At 38.6% G+C, this 7,500-nt stretch overlaps 1 protein-coding gene across 2 annotated transcripts in view; it reads right to left on the minus strand.

Annotated features, from left to right (window-relative positions):
• abcg2a (ATP-binding cassette, sub-family G (WHITE), member 2a) overlaps positions 1-6,179 on the minus strand; it is a 51,847-nt gene extending 45,668 nt beyond the window's left edge. For both annotated transcript variants that reach the window (XM_039821524.1, XM_039821525.1), the window contains exon 1: positions 5,937-6,179. The gene's annotated coding sequence lies outside the window, so the exon portion shown is untranslated. The remainder of the gene's footprint in view (positions 1-5,936) is intronic.
• Positions 6,180-7,500: the final 1,321 nt, after the last annotated feature.

Raw genomic sequence — 7,500 nt, forward strand, 5'->3', positions numbered from 1 at the left:
CTGTTATGTTTAAAAATATCGGAATTAATATCGATATCGCAATATAAAATTTTTTTTCCCAATATCATGCAACCCTATTGCCAACGTATCTCCAGTTGCGCGTCATTGAATGTTGAGTATTTCCCGCGTGCCGAGAGCGAGATACTTCAGCTAAACTGTGAAGAACGTGTTTTTTAAAAAAGTGCGTGTTTTTTCTGCTTCACGTAAGCGGCTACGTTTAGCATACTCCGCTAACTAGCTTACTAGCTTACTGCCTACAATAGTAACAGAGTAATCTCCATCATCCACGGTGTGTGTGCGCTAGCTGGTTCCTGGATGCTATATCAGAATTGAAGCTAACGTTAGCTGCTGCTTTTTGATTTTGATTTGCAGGAGGTTCAAACTGCGGCCAAACTTGTTTTCCAGACACGCTGCCTTCTCTCCATCTGCTGATGAAGATCCTGTGATTAGATTGAAAGCTCCAGAACAGCTGATAACAACAACAACAACAACAATTTAGGTTATGTCTTTATCTATTGCTTTTTAAATATGTTTTGACCACATGACTGTGTCCTGATCTTGGTCTGTTTAAAACTTCTTCCTAAACCTGTTTAGTCTGACATCGTACTGACTCAACAATACACTTAAACTTTTTTGTTTTTTTTTTTTTTTTTTTTTTTTTTTTTTTTTTTTGTTTTTTTTTTTTTTTTTTTTTTTTTTTTTTTTTTTTTTTTTTTTTTTGTTTGTGAGAGAGTTTTAATTTTCCTCGCTAAGCGTATGGGGTTCTGGATGTGTGAGAGAATGTATGTGTGTGTGTGTGTGTGTGTGTGTGTGTGTGTGTGTGTGTGTGTGTGTGTGTGTGTGTGTGTGTGTTTTATATATATATATATATATATATATATATATATATATATATATATATATATATATATATATATATATATATATATATGTATATATGTATATATATATGTATGTATGTATGTATATATATATATATATATATATATATATATATGTATGTATATATATATATGTATGTATGTATGTATGTATATATAGGGGGGACCAATCATATTTCAGGGGCTGTCCTGGAACCTTCCCCTGTGTTTAACTCTCTTGGTGATTAGTTTTGGATATGTGTCTGTGTAAGTGTGTGTGTGTGTGTGTAAGTGTGTGTGTGTGTGTGTGTGTGTGTGTGTGTGTGTGTGTGTGTGTGTGTGTGAGTGTGTGTGTGAGAATGTAAGTGTGTGTTTAAGAGTGTGTAAGTGTGTCTGTGTGTGTGTAAGAGCGTAAGTGAGTGTAAGTAAGTGTAACAGCTTTAGTTACTAGTTACTTTAGTTACTCCACTACATTCATCTGTTACAGCTTTAGTTACTAGTTACTTTAGTTACTCCGCTACATTAATCTGTTACAGCTTTAGTTACTAGTTACTTTAGTTACTCCGCTACATTAATCTGTTACAGCTTTAGTTACTAGTTACTTTAGTTACTCCGCTACATTAATCTGTTACAGCTTTAGTTACTAGTTACTTTAGTTACTCCGCTACATTAATCTGTTACAGCTTTAGTTACTCCGCTACATTCACCTGTTACAGCTTTAGTTAGTTACTTTAGTTACTAGTTACTTTACACGTTAAGATTCCTGCACACAAATACATGTAGTTTATAAAATCTGATGTTTTATTATAAATTAAACTAGCCAACAACATGACGGCCTACAAGTCCAGCTGAGACGATTAGACCGGTTTGCGTGCAGTTTAGTGTCCCGATTCCCACTATGGCCACGCCAAGACCCGCCCTACGAAGCCGCTCGATTGGTCGGGGGTTAGGCATCACACCTCGAGTGGTTAAGGTTGTAGCCGATTGGTCAGGGGGATAGGACCTGAACAAATGGGGTTACGTTACGGGGGAATTTGGGACACTGATGGTGCGTTCTTTTTGTCCACCGAAGTCGATCTACGAGTCGTTTTCCGGAGTTACGAACCGGAAGTTGCAAAAAGAACGCCCCCCGAGGTCGTATATATACGACTCGTCAAGTCGTCTGAACTCAGAGGACCCCGAGCTCACTTTCAAAGATGGCTACGTCGTGCATCACGTAGTAAACATTGTGGTTTTCTACAATTTTAAGCACTTTTGTCGTAACCAAATGAAGAAGTCGTACACATATCGCTGTATACTGCTACCTATAGACATGTCTCTACAGTCTTATTAGGAGTTAAACATAGCGCTGTATACTGCTACCTATAGACATGTCATACAGTCTTATTAGGAGTTAAACATAGCGCTGTATACTGCTACCTATAGACATGTCATACAGTCTTATTAGGAGTTAAACATAGCGCTGTATACTGCTACCTATAGGCATGTCTCTACAGTCTAATTAGGAGTTAAACATAGCGCTGTATACTGCTACCTATAGACATGTCTCTACAGTCTTATTAGGAGTTAAACACAGCGCTGTATACTGCTACCTATAGGCATGTCTCTACAGTCTTATTAGGAGTTAAACATAGCGCTGTATACGGCTACCTATAGGCATGTCTCTACAGTCTTATTAGGAGTTAAACATAGCGCTGTATACTGCTACCTATAGACATGTCATACAGTCTTATTAGGAGTTAAACATAGCGCTGTATACTGCTACCTATAGACATGTCATACAGTCTTATTAGGAGTTAAACATAGCGGTATACTGCTACCTATAGGCATGTCTCTACAGTCTTATTAGGAGTTAAACTTAGCTCGTATACTGCTACCTATAGGCATGTCTCTACAGTCTTATTAGGAGTTAAACATACCCGTATATATTGCTACCTATAGGCATGTCTCTACAGTCTTATTAGGAGTTAAACACAGCGCTGTATACTGCTACCTATAGGCATGTCTCTACAGTCTTATTAGGAGTTAAACATAGCGCTGTATACTGCTACCTATAGGCATGTCTCTACAGTCTTATTAGGAGTTAAACACAGCGCTTGTATACTGCTACTCCATAGGCATGTCTCTACAGTCTTATTAGGAGTTAAACATAGCGCTGTATACTGCTACCTATAGGCATGTCTCTACAGTCTTATTAGGAGTTAAACATAGCGCTGTATACTGCTACCTATAGGCATGTCTCTACAGTCTTATTAGGAGTTAAACATAGCGCTTGTATACTGCTACCTATAGGCATGTCTCTACAGTCTTATTAGGAGTTAAACATAGCGCTGTATACTGCTACCTATAGGCATGTCTCTACAGTCTTATTAGGAGTTAAACATAGCGCTGTATACTGCTACCTATAGGCATGTCTCTACAGTCTTATTAGGAGTTAAACATAGCGCTGTATACTGCTACCTATAGGCATGTCTCTACAGTCTTATTAGGAGTTAAACACAGCGCTGTATACTGCTACCTATAGGCATGTCTCTACAGTCTTATTAGGAGTTAAACATAGCGCTGTATACTGCTACCTATAGGCATGTCTCTACAGTCTTATTAGGAGTTAAACACAGCGCTGTATACTGCTACCTATAGGCATGTCTCTACAGTCTAATTAGGAGTTAAACATAGCGCTGTATACTGCTACCTATAGGCATGTCTCTACAGTCTTATTAGGAGTTAAACATAGCGCTGTATACTGCTACCTATAGGCATGTCTCTACAGTCTTATTAGGAGTTAAACATACGCTGTATACTGCTACCTATAGGCATTAAGTCTCTAAGTTTATTAGGAGTTAAACACGCTGTATACTGCTACCTATAGGCATGTTTTATAGTTAAGTCTTATTAGGAGTTAAACATAGCGCTGTATACTGCTACCTATAGGCATGTCTCTACAGTCTTATTAGGAGTTAAACATAGCGCTGTATACTGCTACCTATAGGCATGTCTCTACAGTCTTATTAGGAGTTAAACACAGCGCTGTATACTGCTACCTATAGGCATGTCTCTACAGTCTTATTATGAGTTAAATACCGCCTGATTAGTTATTTTGTAGCTGGTGCAGCTGAAATGGGCTAGAGACGCTCGGTTGCTATATGACAACAATGACTTTAAGCCGAGTCTTGAGCAGAAAGCAGAGCAGTAGCCTAACGTTAACGTTAATCAAAACGTAATTTTCATGTATCAAACTGAAATACAGTACAGGCCAAAAGTTTGGACACACCTTCTCATTCAATGTGTTTCTTTATTTTCATGACTATTTACATTGTAGATTCTCACTGAAGGCATCAAAACTATGAATGAACACATATGGAATTATGTACTTAAAAAAGTGTGAAATAACTGAAAACATGTCTTATATTTTAGATTCCTTCAAAGCCCCCTATGGCTTTCTTTTTGATAACTCTGCAAACCCTTGGTGTTCTCTCAATGAGCTTCATGAGGTAGTCACCTGAAATGGTTTTACCTTCACAGGTGTGCCTTGTCAGCGGTTAATTAGTGGAAGTTTTTTCCTTATTAATAAAAAGCAAAGGGTGGCTACTTTGAAGAATCTAAAATATAAGACATGTTTTCAGTTATTTCACACTTTTTTGTTAAGTACATAATTCCATATGTGTTCATTCATAGTTTTGATGCCTTCAGTGAGAATCTACAATGTAAATAGTCATGAAAATAAAAAGGAAACATTTGAATGAGAAGGTGTGTCCAAACTTTTGGCCTGTACTGTATATATTTATGTAGAACAGTATACCCGCAAAAATACATTAGACTACACCACTGACGTACATTTTCCTGACGATACTTACACCCTTTTACTGAAGTAACATTATCACTGCAGGACTTGTAACTCGTAACTCGTTGTATTAGTACTTTTACTGAAGTAAAGGATCTGAATACTTCTTCCAGCGCTGCCAATTTGTAAAATCTCATTTTATTCCATGGAAATTGATAGCTTATTGTTTTTAAATGTAATTATAATATCCTTTCTTTGGATTGGATTTAAAAAATATTAAAAAATTCAATATTTGTCTGACATTTGTATTGAAAAATCTGCACAATTACAAGTACTACACATGTCAGCTATTAGACGTAAAATGGAAATATGCATACAAACTGTATATACTTTACATTCTACCCCTGCTTTGTGTTGCACTAGTGATGTGCGGATCGATACTAAAGTTTTGATATTTACGATCCCAACGTCTCCTGCTCTAGTATCGATTCTCATATAAAAAGATCGATATTTAAACTCAGTAATTTGGAGTGAGTGTTTATGTTATCATAAGTAACTTGTTGTCACCAGAAAAGTCTGATTATATCCGGTTAGGGGAAGGAACTACTTCTCCTTCCGCCGGTCAGTTGTTTGTGCACTGCGGCTCTGTGACGGAGCCGGCCGCTGCAGCAGCCCTTCTTTAATTTCCCGCTACGAAGACTGCGGACTGTCACTCTGGGGAGCCTATTTTTATTAATTTTTTTTTGTAAACATGAATGTTTTGTGAAAACAATTTGAGTTAACGGTTTTCAAGGGTGCCTGATTTACATGTGTTGTAAAGAACAGCAAAAAGTGGATAGGAATATTTTGTGACAAGGTTAAAAGTCAAATTTGTGTGTAATTTTCAACCTGTTTTACTGTACAAGTCTGTGAGATTTTCTTTATAATTAAATAATATGAGAGTAGTTTATTGTCTTGTCATTATGCCGCTATAATTTGGAATTGGTAAGCCTACAGACTACTTTTTTACTTTACTTCAAACTAGTTGTCACATCACACTACAATTAAAATACGTAAAAAGTATTGATATCGGTACCAGCCTGGGTATTACTTGGTATCGGATCGAATAGGAATTAAGTGGTATCGCACATCACTATGTTGCACCAAACTAACAGGAAAAAATGACATTTAAAGACATTTACAAGGCTGAAACAGTATCTTAAAGGATGCAAAGCTGAGACAGTGTCCAACAGTGTGAAGGTGCATTCAATGAGCTTAAAAAAAAAGTGAGTTGGAAAAGCATTTTCAATACTTACAACAGGCTTCTTGCTCCCTCTCCTGATCAGTGGCACTAATTGGACTCCGACCGAGCTGCAGTGTGTTTACTGTGAACACTACAGAATCAAAAATAGGAGAAATACAACAACAGGGCCAGGTGAAAGGTAGATTTTAGGCACTACTGTGATATCTCAACAAAACTGTTAATTAGGCTGAAAACGGGAGCACTACCCTAACCCCCCGATTTTATGCCTTCTCATTCCTCACGTGTGCGAACCGGAAATCAATCTCAGCGCGCCATGTGGCGTCCCAAAAAAAAATGCAAAATGCATATCGAGAAGAAGGGGTGGAGGGGGGAGGGGGAAGGAGGCTCGCTGGAGGCGCGAGGATACTCTGCGGAAGTCTTTTCATCCGTGGAATGTAAACAAAGAGGCGTGAGAGGGAGAAAGAGAGAGAGAGAGAGAGAAAAAAAAAAAAGAGGAGGAGAGGGGAAAGAGAGAGAGAGAGAAGAGGGAGGAAGAGAGAGAGAAGAGAGAGAGAGAGGGGGGGAGAGAGGGAGGGAGAGAGAGAGAGAGGAAGAGAGAGAGAAAGGGAGGAAGAGAGACAGAGAGAGACAGAGGAAGAGGGGTAGAGGGAGGAAGAGAGAGAGGAAGAGAGAGAGAGAGGGAGGAAGAGAGAGAGAGACAGAGAGAGACAGAGGAAGAGGGGTAGAGGGAGGAAGAGAGAGAGAGAGACAGAGACAGAGGAAGAGGAGCAGAGGGAGGAAGAGAAAGAGGAAGAGAGAGAGAGGGGGGAGAGAGAGAAAGGGAGGAAGAGAGACAGAGAGACAGAGGAAGAGGGGTAGAGGGAGGAAGAGAGAGAGGAAGAGAGAGACAGAGACAGAGGAAGAGGGGGAGAGGGAGGAAGAGGAAGAGAGAGAGAGAGAGAGGAAGAGGGGGAGAGTGTGAGACAGAAGGGATGAGGAAAGCATTATTATACTGGTCTGGGTGAATACTCGATTCTGATTGGCTGCAGGGTGTCCATAAAAAAAAGTCCCCTACACCTACTTAAGGTGTCATAAAGTTAAGTGACTGTCATCCTAAATGAAGCTAACGTTATGTCAGGTAGAGTATTTTAATGATTTAGCCCATCAGTGAGGTGCTAAAAATGATATTTGTTATATGTGTTGATATTTTCAAAATAATATGGCAGCTCAGAGGCTGAACTGCAGGCCAGTCAATCCCCATAGCATAGACCAGGGGTTCTCAAACTTATAATATATATATATATAATCAATAATGTACCCCATTTGAATGGTGTTTTTAAGCCAAGTACCAGCAATAGATCTACCAAACAACAGCCATGTGAAAAAAGGCAACAAAAATGTAAAAAGACGGTAGAAAGAAAGGAATTAAGGCAATAATAGGTGGAAAATAGTATCAAAAACTTGGAACAGACGAGCCGCGCCATCCTAATGCATGTGTGTCTATGGAGGCAGGAGCTTTATCCACAATTAAAATCACTATTTCTCGCTGACTTTTCAATCGATTTTCAAGCAGTTTGCTTCGTTATAAATAACAGACATGCATTAATGATACAGGACACTTGGATTTAATTAAAAAT

The sequence above is a fragment of the Perca fluviatilis genome, chromosome 14, assembly GCF_010015445.1.
Source record: "Perca fluviatilis chromosome 14, GENO_Pfluv_1.0, whole genome shotgun sequence".
Lineage (NCBI taxonomy): Eukaryota > Metazoa > Chordata > Actinopteri > Perciformes > Percidae > Perca > Perca fluviatilis.